Source organism: Mustela nivalis (assembly GCF_964662115.1).
Source record: "Mustela nivalis genome assembly, chromosome: 2".
In the NCBI taxonomy this organism is placed as follows: Eukaryota; Metazoa; Chordata; class Mammalia; order Carnivora; family Mustelidae; genus Mustela; species Mustela nivalis.
In genome coordinates this window covers 158,349,919-158,363,896 of record NC_139021.1, presented here as the reverse complement: position 1 = coordinate 158,363,896, position 13,978 = coordinate 158,349,919, and the positions used below count along the sequence as shown (strand labels likewise).

The 13,978-nt window shown below is 36.8% G+C and overlaps 1 protein-coding gene and 1 pseudogene across 3 annotated transcripts in view; both read left to right on the top strand.

Annotated features, from left to right (window-relative positions):
• Positions 1–13,978, top strand: part of HPSE2 (heparanase 2 (inactive)) — a 713,430-nt gene that overhangs the window by 124,299 nt on the left and 575,153 nt on the right. The window lies entirely within an intron of this gene.
• LOC309858756 (large ribosomal subunit protein eL6 pseudogene) lies at positions 5,713–6,484 on the top strand (annotated as a pseudogene). The gene has a single exon. The product of its transcript is annotated as a large ribosomal subunit protein eL6 pseudogene (transcript).

Genomic DNA, 13,978 nt, shown 5'->3' with positions numbered 1-13,978 from the left:
GATGGCTGAGTAATATCCCATTATTATATACCATACCCCATCTTCTTTATCCGTTCCTCTGTTGTTGAACACTTGGGCTGCTTCCATAATTTGGTTATTATAAATAATACTGCTCTAAACATAGGTGTGCATGTATCCCTTTGGATTAGTGTTTTGTAAATATGCAGTAGTGCAATTATTGGATCATATGGTGGTTCTATTTTTAACTTTTTGAGGAATCTGTATACTGTTTTTCCACAGTGGCTGTACCAGTTTGCATTCCCCAAATGTTGGCATTTTCTGTAGAGTTTTAAACACACTAGCTCAAACTTTTAAATTCACTGTTGACTTTAAACCTAAAAAATATAACTCCCAATATATGTCACAAGGACATTTATTTATGTCCATATATCATTTTATTATATCTTTTATGCTTTATTTCTTATATTTTACTATATTTGCAATTGTCTTTCTTTCGGGATGATCCTTCCTTTTAATCCATAGGTTTTTGGGGAGAGTAGGTAAGGGACTTATACTTTATTATTGACTTTTGGGGTATTTTTCTAATTTTGTTTTTGTTAGGCAAAACTATCTTTTCAATATATTTTTGGCTTGGAATTCTTTTCATACAATTTCTCTAAGCTTTCATTTTTAGAACATCTGTGTGGAATTCTATCCTGTTGTATATTTTAATATATATTGAAATCTGTGAAGTGTTCATGGTTTATTATATTACTCTTCTTTTTACCTCTTATGTATGTCTCCACAAGTAGACTAAGTTTTTTGAGGACAGGACCATATCTGTAGCACCAGCTCCTGGCTTAGTGCCTTTGGCTAAGAATGGTCCCTTTAGTGAAAAGTCTTGTGAAAAGTGCTGTGCCCAAACTTAAAAGTTACAAACTACTATTGCTTATCTTTTTGTATCCAGTTTCTTTTCCCCTTTCTTAAAATCGTAACTTATAATTGTAAGTTCAGATACTGAAGAATGACACAGGAGATTTTTGTTCCCAGAAAATAGTCTGCCTACATAGAGATGCTAATTTGTTTGAGTGGACATGTTAATGTTTTCATGTAAACAAAAGTGGGGTTGTGGGGGGGAAGAAAGAGAAAAAAAGTACCACTCTCTGTATTAATCTTTATCATCATCATAGTAAAGCACTGGTAGATACTTGAAAATGTTTACGATCATCAAGACACTGTCCTTTCTTGATGCCAGCAACAATGAAGAAGATCCATAAAAAGAATAGGTAAAGGAGAAGATTTTAAGTTTAAAAGCAGGGGAGGAGTTTATTTTTTTTATTTTTTATTTTTTATAGATTTTATTTATTTATTGGACAGAGAGAGAGATCACAAGTAGGCAGAGAGGCAGGCAGAGAGAGAGGAGGAAGCAGGCTCTCCGCGGAGCAGAGAGCCCAATGTGGGGCTTGATCCCAGCACCCTGGGATCATGACCTGAGCCGAAGGCAGAGGCTTAACCCACTGAGCTACCCAGGTGCCCCAGGACTGTATTTTAGATACAAATTTATTTATACCTTTAGGCATCTGTGATCATGAGAATGACGAGTTTATCACAGTTCCTCATGGTATAATGGAAGGCTTCAATTTTGAAAAGCTGCTGTGAGTAAGGAATCATGTGAGACTCTTGCTGCAGCCATTGTTTAGTTCTGCAGTTGAACCTTGAATAATGGCATTTATTAATAATAAACAGGGATTGGCAACCTGTGGCCCATGGGCCAAATTCAACCTGCTGACAGGTTTTTTTTTTTTTTTTTTTTTGCTTGATTTGAGGGCAAAGAATGGCTTTTACATTTTTAAGTGGTTTTAAAAATCACAATATTATTTCATGACATGTGAGAAGTATTTGAAATCCAAATTTCATTATGCATAAGTTGGCACAAAGCCATGTTCATTCATTGCATATTGTCTCTGTTTGTCTTTATGCTACAGTGGCAAAGTTTAGTACTTGTGGCATAACCCTCATGGCCCACAATGCCTAAAATAGCTGCTAAGTTGCTATCTTGCCCTTCATAGAAAAAGTTGCTTTATAGTTCTGGTATAAAACAAGATAGGAGACAAAAAAAAAGTCAACTAGGGGAAGATATGAGATAGATGATAGAGGCAGAATTCCTTTCCTGCTACTTTTTATTCCTTTTCTCACCTTCTTATTCCCCAGTAAGCTTTATCTCTTCTTTTTTTTGCATGTACCCCTACTGCATTCCACCTTCATATTCACAGACACATATATATTGAGAAAAAGAAAAACAAAGTCTTTCATTTTTATGAGAGTTTGGTTTATAATTGCTCTTAATTATTAAAATTGTATTTTCCCTTATTGTTTTAAATCTGGAGTTTGGACCATCTGGGAACAAAACCTGGGGACCTCAGTATGTAGGTTCTCCATTTGGCAACAGCTAAAAGTAGTGTGAAGACCAGTCAAGAAGAGTGAGACTGAAAATGAAGCTTTGTTGGCCTGTCTTGGGAAATTCAAACCAGATCTGACAGTTGGAGCACCATTTTTGACCATTGTGCTGGGAATCATGTTTTGTTCCACTGTATCGAAAACATTTAGGGGTTAAACTCCTACCATTTGATTTTTTTAGTGGGGGAACAGCACCACAAAACTAGGGGCTCAGTTTGGAGGAAAAGCTGAAACTGATTCAAACAAGATTTCATTAACTAATTTGGGGAACATTTGGAGCTGTTCTGAGCTATACAATTACTTCTTTTCTCATCTCCACTGGCACTCTGAGAATCAGATCACCTGGGGAAAGCAGATTTAAAAAATTCCAGATGGTGTGTGCGATGCTCCAGCTGTGGAGAATCTCTCCCAGTCAGGCAATCTGCCTTTCTGCCGGAACCCTCTAAAACTGTGCTGCCCATTTGTCATGCTTCTCCAATTGCAGCCTTCTGGATAGCTTCTCTTTGCCTTGTCTGACTCTTCCTTTCCAGTTTTTATCATCCCCCTCCATGAGCTAATGTAGTAACCTCTCTTCATTGGCTATAAATCCATAGAAGAACCTGATATAAAATATGGTTTTGTGAAGGATAATTGGAAAACATCTGTTTTTTTACCCATAAGTTTCAGTGTTCACTTGTCTCATATGACGACGTGACTGTTTGTGCATGTGTGAAAAAGAAAAGAAACAGGAAGAGGGGAGGGAAAGGCTAGCATGAGGGTGAGCAAAAAAGAATTCATGCATATGCTTTTGTAGCCAGCTGGACAAAATAAGTTCATCTCCATGTCAGCTGGATTAGAATCCCAGGTTAATGTTGAGAAAAGTCAGTCTCACTGACTTGAATGACCTTAATGTGGCTACCAAAGAAGTGATTGCTTTTGGGTTGGTCCTGGTTATTGTTTTGAGGATAAGTTTTGTCTGCAGTTATTCCTAGCTTATGGTGACAAGGGTTGAAAGCTTATGGACAGCTTTTGGTCTTCAGAGTGTTCAGATGGGGTTTCCTTGGAAGTTGAACACTGTGGGGAGGTGAAGAGAAGAAGTAGATAACAGAAGACACTTCTTACTTGTTCTTGTGGGGTCTTTTCATAGTGGATATGCCTTTCTTATCTGTAGAATATTAAGTGAGTAAATTTTGGGACCTTTCATTTTAGCTGTTATAGTCTATAATTGGATTCATGTAAGGTGTATGAGTCATTGAGTTTTATTTTACTTGGTATTTGGTAGCTTTTGAAATCCAGATGGAAAATTACATAGTTCATCAGGAATTAAATTTTTTTAATATTGTCACTTGAAAAATTGAATAAAGTTTATTCATTATAAAATGCAAAAATCTGAAGTGTACAATTTGATTGCTTTTGATAAAAGTATGCACCTATGTATTCATCACCTTAAATAGAATCTAGAACATTTCTATCATCCAGAAAGTCCCCTACTGTCCCTTTCCAGTCCATTCACGTCTCATAAGGCAAATACATATTGATTTTATAGATTATTTTACTTTTTCTTGAACTTTGTGTATACTATTCAGTGTCTAGATTTTTTTATTGTGTTATGTTAGTCACTATACAGTACATCATTAGTTTTTCATGTATTGTTCCGAGATTCATTGTTTACATATAATACCCAGTGCTCCATGCAATACATGCCCTCCTTACTACCCATCACCAGGCTCGCCCATTCCCCTACCTCCTTCCCCTCTAAAACCCTCAGTTTGTTTCTCAGGTCCACAGTCTCTCATGGTTTGTCTCCCCATCCGATTTCCTCCCCTTCACTTTTCCTTTCCTTCTTCTAATGTCCTCCCTGTTATTCCTTATGTTCCACATATAGATGAAACCATATGATAATTAACTTGCTCTGCTTGACTTATATCACTGAGCATATCCTCCTCCATTTCTGTCCATGTTGATGCACAGTTGGGTGTTCATCCTTTTTGATGGCTGAGTAATATTCCATTGTATATATGGACCATATCTACTTTATCCATTGTCTGTTGAAGGGCATCTCGGCTCTTTCCACAGTTTTGCTATTATGGACATTGCTGCTATGAGCATTGGGGTACATATGACCCTTCTTTCTACTACATCTGTATCTTTGGGGTAAAGACCCAGTAGTACAATCGCAGGGTCATAGGGTAGCTCTATTTTTAATTTTTTAAGGAATCTCCACACTGTTTTCCAAAGTGGCTGCACTAACTTGAGTTCCCACCAACAATGTAAGAGGGTTCCCCTTTCTCCACATCCTTTCCCACACATATTGTTTCCAACACATATTGTTTCTTTCCTTGTTAATTTTTGCCATCCTAATTGGTGTAAAGTGGTATCTCAATGTGGTTTTGATTTGAATTTCCCTGATGGCTAATGATGATGAACATTTTTTCATGTGTCTGCTAGCCATTTGAATGTCTTCTTTGGAGAAGTGTCTGTTCATGTCTTCTGCCCATCTGTGTTTTGGGTGTTGAGTTTGAGGAGTTCTTCATAGATCTCGGATATCAGCCTTTTTAATTTTTTTTAAAGATTTTATTTATTTATTTATTTATTTATTTATTTGACAGACAGAGATCACAAGTAGGCAGAGAGGCAGGCGGAGAGAGAGAGAGGAAGGGAAGCAGGATCCCTGCTGATCAGAGAGCCCGATGTGGGGCTTGATCTCAGGACCCTGGGATCATGACCTGAGCTGAAGGCAGAGGCTTTGACCCACTGAGCCACCAGGTGCCCCAGGATATCAGCCTTTTGTCTGTAGTATCATTTGTGAATATCTTCTTCCATTCCATGGTTTGCCACTTTGTTTTGTTGACTGTTTCCTTTGCTGTGCAGAAGTTTTTTTATCTTGATGAAGTCCCAAAAGGTCATTTTCACTCTGGTATCCCTTCCTTCTGGAGACATGTCTTGAAAGAAGTTGCTGTGGCCAATGTCAAAGAATTTACTGTCTATGTTCTCCTCCAGGATTTTGATGGATTCCTGTTTCACATTGAGGCCTTTCATCCATTTTGAGTATCTAAATTTTAAAGCTTAGTGTAATGTTTCCAATACTCATCTTTTTTTTCTTTTTAAGATATTTATTTATTTATTTATAGCATGGAGAGGGGTAGAGAGACAGAGAATCACAAACAGACTCCACACTGAGTGCAGAGCCCCACTCGGGGCTCAATCCTATGAACCTGAGATCACGACTTGAGCTGAAACCTTACTGAGCTACCCAGGTGCCCCCCCAGATAGTTATCTTTGTTAAATGTATCAGTAGTTCATTAAAATTTTTTTGGCTCACAAGATAGTTGGCAGATGAAAGCTGAGCAGCCAGATAGCAAGGAGAAGAAACCTGAAGCCAAGAAGGCTGATGCTGGAGGCAAGGTTAAGAAGGGTAATCTCAAGGCTGAAATGCTGAAGAAGGACCCTGAAACTAATAGTCTGACCTAGTCAGAAGAATTGATAGATATTCCCAATCAGCTATGTAATACAAAAAGACCATGTACAAGAGAAAGTATTAAGCAGCAAAATCCAGGGTTGAAAGGAAAAAGAAGGTTCTTGATACTGTCATAAAACCCAGTTGGTGGTGACAGGAATGGTGATATCTGAGTGGTTAAGCTTCACAAATTGCCTAGGTATTATCTATGGAAGATGTGGCTTGAAAGCTGTTGAGGTATGGCAAAACTTTTCAGTCAGCATGTGAGAAAATTGCAAGCTAGCGCCACTCCTGAGACCATTTCGATTATCTGCACTGGACACCAGGGAAGCAAGAGGGTGGTTTTCCTGAAGCAACTGAATAGTGGCTTACTACTTCTGACTGGATCGCTGGCCCTCAGTCGAGTTCCTCTGCATAGACTACACCCGAAATTTGTTATTGCCAGTCCATCAAAATTGAGATCAGTGCAAAAATTCCAAAACATCTCACTTATGCTTACTTCAGGAGAAGCTGCATAAACCCAGACACCAGGAAGGTGAGATTTTCAACATAGAGAAGGAGAAATATGAGATTACAGAACAGTGCAAGGTTGATCAGAAAGCTGTGGACTCACAAATTCTGCTAAAAATCAAAGCTGTTCCTCAGCGTTAGAGCTATTTCTGCTCTGTGTTTTCTCACAAATGGAGTTTATCTTTACAAATTGGTGTTCCAAATTTCTTTCAAAGAACCTAAGTAGATAACTGATCCATTTCAAATAATAAGTAAAATAAGTTCTGAGTTGTTCTCCACTGTATGAGCATCCCACAATCTGTTTATACTTTCTCCATTTAGTGAACTAACTTATTATTCAGTTTTATAAAACTCAATTCTGCTCTGTAGAGCAGAAAGTTTTAATTATGGTAAGTCCAGTTTATCAAAATTTTCTTTTATACTTAATGTTCTTGGTGTTATATCTAAGAAATCTTTGTCAACTCACAAGCTCACAAAAATTTTCTTTCATTTTTTCTTCTAGACATTTTATAGTTTTGCTTTTACACTGAGGCTTTCACATCAGTTAATTGTGTCAGGGAGAGATTAATATTCATTTTTTTCATATGTTTATCCATTTATCTTAGCAGCATTTGTTGAAAATACCATCTTTTCCCATTAATACAGTTGAGGATTTGGGCTATTTGTCTGTAAGTTTCTGTTTTTATAATGTCTTTTTCAGATTTTGGTATCACGGTTAAGCTGACTTAAAAAGCAAAAACTTTCTTTTCTCTTTTATTTTCCAGAAGTGTTTATGTAACATTGATATTAAGTCTCCTTAAAGATTGATAGAACTTTCCAGTGAACTCAAGTGGGCGTGGTGTTTTATTTGTGTGAAATTTTTATTATAGTTTCTTTCACACATATAGGCCCTATTCAGATTTTGTATTTCTTCATAAGTTTTTGTCTTATTTATGTAATTAATTAATTTGACAGAGAGAGACAGCAAGAGAGGAAACACAAATGGTGGGGGCGGTGGGAGAGGGAGAAGTAGGTCTCCTGCAGAGCAGAAAGTCCAACACAGGGCTGGGGATCCATCTCAGGACCTGGGATCATGACTTGAGCCAAAAGCAGACACTTAACCACTGAGCCACCCAGGTGCCCCAATTTTTTTCTTTTTTAAAAAAGAGTTGCCCATTTTTTTTAAGTTGTTGAATTTATTGCCATAGAGTTGTTCATCATATTACATTATTATCTTTTTAATGTCTGTGGGATCTGTAGTGATGCTTCTCTGTAATTCCTGATATTGTTTATTTGTGATTTTATTGGGTTTTTTTTCTTAATTTTTTTGCTAGGTGTTTGTTAATTTAATTAATACTTTAAAAGAAAAAGTGTTGTCTTTGTCGATTTTCTGTTTGCTGATTTCTACTCTGATCTTTATTGTTCCTTTCTTATGATTTACTTTGGATTTAATTTGTTCTTTATCTAGTTTCTTAAGTTGGAAATTTAGGTAATAGATATTACATCTTGCTATTTTCTCTAATGTGTGAATTTAAAACTAAATTTCTCCTTTAAACATTGTTTCGTCTGTGTTCCATGAATTTTGGTAAGTTACTAGATTTTTAGTTTGAAGTATTTTCTAATTTCTCTTGTGATTTTTCCTTGACCACAGGCTATTTAGAAAAGATTCAAGTTCCAAATACTAGGTGATTTTCTAATTATCTCATTATTTTTGACTTGTAATTTAATTTAATTTCCACAGATCTGTGGAAAGTTCAGGATGTTTCTCAAGCTCGACTAACTTGTCAGGACTTAAATTTCAAACTCCATTTCTCTTCTGGATCTTATTAAAACTTGGTTTCATACTTTGTTAGGATGCATCTAGAGTAGGTCTTACACTAAGTCTTGGTTGTTACTCCTATGGTGTGGCTTTCTACTGTTTCAACTGAATGCCAATAATGATGTTATCAAAGTATTAGCAGGATCTCTCCACTCTGAAGGGACCAGGAATTTGCTAGCAGTGCTTGTTTTTTTAATATCTCTATTTCCCTCTCAACTCTACATTAACTGCTATCTGTTAAACTCGCATGGTCTCACTCTGAACATGTATAGCCTTGTCCTCAGGGATTTATATAGGACCTCCGACAGGACTCCTGGGGCCTTCTCTGCACAGCCACCTTTTTCTGTTACCTTGTGTTATAGATTACAGCCAATTCAACCAACCCAAACTCTGATTTCTGCCTCCTCATATCACCTTAATCAGCTCAGGCTCTAGCTTCTCTGTATTACAGTTGGAAAATTATATCCAGTTAGAGAGTTAGGTGATCCTGTGCTCACTCACCTCATGAGTTTCTTTCTCTCAAGGGTTGCAGTTATGTGCTATCTGTTGTTATCTGATAAATTTGTCTTAATAAATTTGTCTTAAATGGTTTGTTCAGATTTATAGTTTATTTCAGGAGGGCTGATTTAATACCAGTTACTTAAACATAGTTGAAAGTAGAATTCTAAGTCTACCATTTTCCTCTGTGCTTTCTGTTTCTCCTACCTTTCCCTCCTCCTATTTTTCTCCTTTACTATCTACTTTTGAGTTAATCAAATTTTTAATGTTTTGTTTTAGTTATTTTAATGACTTTTAGATTAACTTCTGTATTATTTTTAAGTAGTTGTATTAAAGATTACAGTATTGACCTTTAACTTATCATATTCTGCTTAGAATTAATGTAGTACTGGGACACCTGGGTGGCTCAGTCATTTAAGTGTCTGCCTTTAGTTCAGGTCATGATTCCAGGGTCCTGAGATCGAATATTGCATCAGGCTCCTTGCTCAGCAGGGAGACTTCTTCTCCCTCTGCCTGCTTCTCTCCCTGCTTGTGTTCTTGCTTGTTCTCTCCCTCTCTGACAAATAAATAAATCTAAAAAAAAAGAATTAATATAATACTAACTGCAGTAAAGCTTGCATAACACTGTAATTCCACTTAGACACCCCATCCTTTGTGATATTGTTTTATATATTTTATATCTATGAGTATTGTATATATATTTATATCTATGAGTATTGTAATACCCACAATACAATATTCTGCTTTTTTCATTAAATAGTAAGTTTTTTACTGTGGTAAAAAAACATACAAAATTTATCATAATTATTTTTAAGTGTATAGTTCAGTAGTATTAAGTATACACAGTTGTTTTTCCAATAAATGAATAGAGATTGAAAAATATAATCTGTTGGGGTGTCTGGGTGGCTCAGTCATTAAGCATCTGCCTTTGGCTCAGGTCATGGTCCCAGGCTCCTGGGATCGAGCCCTGCGTCAGGCTCCCTGCTTGGCGGGAAGCCTGCTTCTCCCTCTCAGTCTCCTTCTGCTTGTGTTCCCTTTCTCGCAGTCTCTCTCTCTCTCTCTGCAAATAAATAAATAAATAAAATCTTTAAAAAAATATATCATCTGTTAAGATTATCCACATATTTACCATATCCAATCTCCACCCCCCTACTTTTTTAAAGAGGGAGGGAGTGATGGGAGGGGGCAGAGGGAAACGTAGAGAGAGAGAGAACCTTAAGCAGAGTCCCCACTCAATGCATAGCCTGACATGAGGCTCCATCTCATAATCCTGAGATCATGACCTGAGTCAAAATCAAGAGTCAGATACTTAATTGAGCCATCCATGTGCCCCTCCAGTCTGCTCTTTTTCTCCTTATATGTGTTGAGTCCCATCTGATGTCATTTTTCTTCAGCCAAAGAACTTTTCAAGTTTGTGACTTTTGGGGGGATGGTTCTAATCTTTTGTTAAGCCCATCTATTGAATTTTTTATTTCAGATATTGCAGATTTCATTTCTAGGGTTTTCATTTGGTTCTTGTGCAAAGTTTCTATTTTTCTGCTTAAATATCCTATCTTCACATCTATTATGATCACTTTTCTTTTAGACCTCGATTATATTTATAATAGCAACTTTAAGATACTTGTCTGCAAACAGTATGGAGGCTCTTCAAAAATTAAAACTAGAATTACTGTATTATCCAGTAATTCCACTACTGGGTACTTACCCAAAGAAGATGAAAACACTTATTTGAAGAGATATATGCACCCCATGTTTGTTGCAGCATTATTTATAATACCCAAGGTCTGGAAACTACCCAAATGTCCATCAGTAGATGAATGGATAAAGATGTGATATGCACACACAATGGAATATTATTACTCAGCCACAGAAAAGAATGAAATCTTGTCATTTGCAATAACATGGATGAATGTAGAGGGTATAATGCTAAGTGAATTAAGTCTATCAGAATAAGACAAATACTGTATGATTTCACTCATGTAGAAGCAAACTAAACAAAGAAAAAGAGTGACAAGCAAAAAATGGACTCTTGGAGTTCCTGGGTGGCTCAGTTGTTTAAGCATCTGCCTCTGACTCAGTTCATGATCTCAGGGTCCTGGCATCAAGCCCCACATCAGGCTCCCTGCTCGGCAGGGAGTATGCTTCTTCTTCTCCCTATGTCCCTTCCCCCAGCTCATGCTCTCTCTCTTTCTAATAAATAAAATGTAAATAAAATGGACCCTTAAATATAAAGAACAAACTGGTGGTTGCCAAAGGGGAGGTGGGTGGTGGAATGGGTGAAATAGGTGAAGGGGATTAAGAGTATGCTTCTCCTAATGCACACTGAGTAATGTACAGAATTGTTGAATCACTATATTGCACACCTGGAACTAATATAACATTATATGTTAATTATACTGGAATTAAAAAATAAATAAAATTTAAAATGTACTTATCTGTTGATTCCAACATCTGCATTATTTTGGGGTTTCTAGTGACTACTTTTTCTTTTGACTATGGATCACATTTTCCTATTTCCATGTCTAGTATGTTTTTGATTGTGTCTGGGCATTATGTTCGATACAGACAGAGAATCTGGATTTTGTTCTTTTCCCCTGAAGAGTGCTTTTTTTTTTTTTTTTATTTCAAGCAGACAGTTCAATTATTGGTTGGTCACCTTGAACTAATGTAGGCTTCTTTTTACACTTTAATAGGGCAGATCTGTTTTAGTTTCTCTTTTAGTCTTAGGGTGAGACATAGACTTTACTCCTTGGCATTACTTCTTTCTGCAGTTTTACTGGAGAGTACAGATGTTTGTCAAGCCTCTTTAACTTGGCATAATTCACACTCAGAACACTCTTTCCCTGCATTGGGCAGCAGCTGAAATCTTTGCTCAGCCTTTTCAGCTTTCCAGCTCTTGCTTTCCAACAGAGATTTTGGAGGGTCACAGTGCTGTGGTAAGTTTCTGCTTAGATTTTGTAGGTAGATTATAATTTTCATCTTAGACATTATTCAGAGTTTTGGGAGCTCCCCTCCTCTCTTGGATTTTCCAAGAGATTTTTTCCTCTCTTGGATTTCCTATCTCAATTTCCAGACTCTTTTCTGGCCCTAACCTTGTACCCTGAGCATTTCTGCACTATTCTACACAGACTAGGGGATGCCCTAAATAGGTTATTGGGTAAATTATTGTATGTGGCTCTTTCATTTTCTGTGGACTGAATCAATGTTGCATGAATAATTAGAAGAATGTTTCATGAAAAAAAAAAAGTTGGCAAAACTAGAATGGCACGCTGTATTTCACGAGTGCCAAATTAGGATCTTTTACTAATAGATCACTGAGCAACATGTATCACCATGTTGTTGTTGTTGTTTTTATAGGATTCACATGAAGAATATATAGATTTACTCTTTCTGTTTGGCTGTAGTAGATGGGGAATGATAGTTTTCCTGATGAGCTGTCCAGATATGTAGCTTTGTGAAACCTCATGCACTTGACTATATGTCTTGTCATGTACGTGACTATATGTCTTCTTTCTGACTTGCACTATCCATGGGAAAGGGTTTCTTGTATGTTAAGCCAACATATTCTGTTTTCTTCTTTCTGATTATAGCATTTCTTTTACCATCCCACTTCTTTGGAGAACCCTAATGTCATTTATATGGGACATGCAATCTTTGTGTTCTTTGCCTGTCTTTCTGATCTATACCCCATCTTTCTCACCTCAGGGGTAGAAATATAATGCCAAATTACCACAGGGATTAATTCAAGTATGGGCCAGGATATGAGTAAGACCAAATAAAATTTTCCTTAGAATATTTCTTTTCATCTTAGATAATATTACCATATTATCCAGTAATTCCACTACTGGGTACTTACCCAAAGAAGATGAAAACACTTATTTGAAGAGATATATGCACCCCTGTTAGCCCATCTAAAGCAAGATCCATGTTTTGCTTGCTGTTGTACCCTCTGTACCATGCACAGACCTGGAAAAATGTAAATGAATGTTTAATAGAATGAATGGATGTTGGTAGAATCATGCAGCAATTGTGACATTGGCTTTCTAAAATTAAATTCTTATTTATTTGACAGAGAGAGATCACAAGTAGGCAGAGACGCAGGCAGAGAGAGAGGAGGAAGCAGGCTCCCTGCTGAGCAGAGAGCCTAATGTGGGACTCGATCCCAGGACCCTGAGATCATGACCTGAGCCGAAGGCAGTGGCTTAACCCACTGAGCCTCCCAGGCACCCAAATTCTTCTTTCTTAACCTGATACCATCTCTCTATGAAATATGAGTCAGAAGTTGGCAAAGCTATTCATGAAATGGACCTCATCAATATATTGTTGGGGCATGACCAAGAGAGATGAAAATTCCAGAGAAAGTGTGTTTGAGACTAGACCCTTACTTCCCCAGAGCAGTGTAATTTTTATCTTTGAAACAGGAGTATTCACATGTTTCCTTCAAGACTTTGTTCCCCAGTTCTTTCACTAGAAATACCTATTTCAAGTGTATCAGTTCTCTGTCTTGAATTTGGAGAAGTACCATTAGCATCATTGAAGTAATATTTGTGAATTAGGAGGCTTGGAAGATGTCACAGACTGGCTAGAGGGAGAAGGATTTAGGAAGTGGGAATGATGGCACCTGGTTAAGATGTATCTGTTACTTTTACAACCATCTCCATTTTCCTGTTCTTTCTGCTATTCTCAGGTACTCCATCATATCAGAGTTATAGCTCCCTTGGTAGGGATTTTCAGACAAATACCATTACTCTACTATAGGTTAGATAAGAATAGCTTTTTGGAAAATCTGGTAATTTAATTACTGTACATATCATTGTTTCATTATGAAATTGTTATTAAGTTCAAAATATTCAGCCTGTATATGGATATTTATAAAACAACTGTTTATAAGTTGGAGTGGTTCATCATCAACAAATTTAGACCCAACAAATGGGTAAGTGCCTAAAGTAGCCACTATCTTAGGGGCTTTCAGATATGTTTTCTGGCATAATCCTGAAATCCTGTGTGCATGTGGGAGTTATTATTCATCCTTATTTTATAGAGAGGAATTTCATCAACAATTAGAATTAAAAATAAACATTGTGACTTCTGGTCTGGCACATAAGGAGCTTGGACAGCTCACTCCATTGTAACAAGAAATAAAAAGCTGAAGAAATGGAAAAATAAGCTCTACTTATTATTATTTTTCATCAGAAAAGTGAAGTCACAAGGCAAACCATTGCCCTTATGCTTTATTCCTTATGGATCACCTAATTTGGAATACACACAAGTCTAACTTAAAGAAATCTGACATCCAAAAAATTAGTAACAGTGTGAAAACTGCTCCACCAAAAGACACT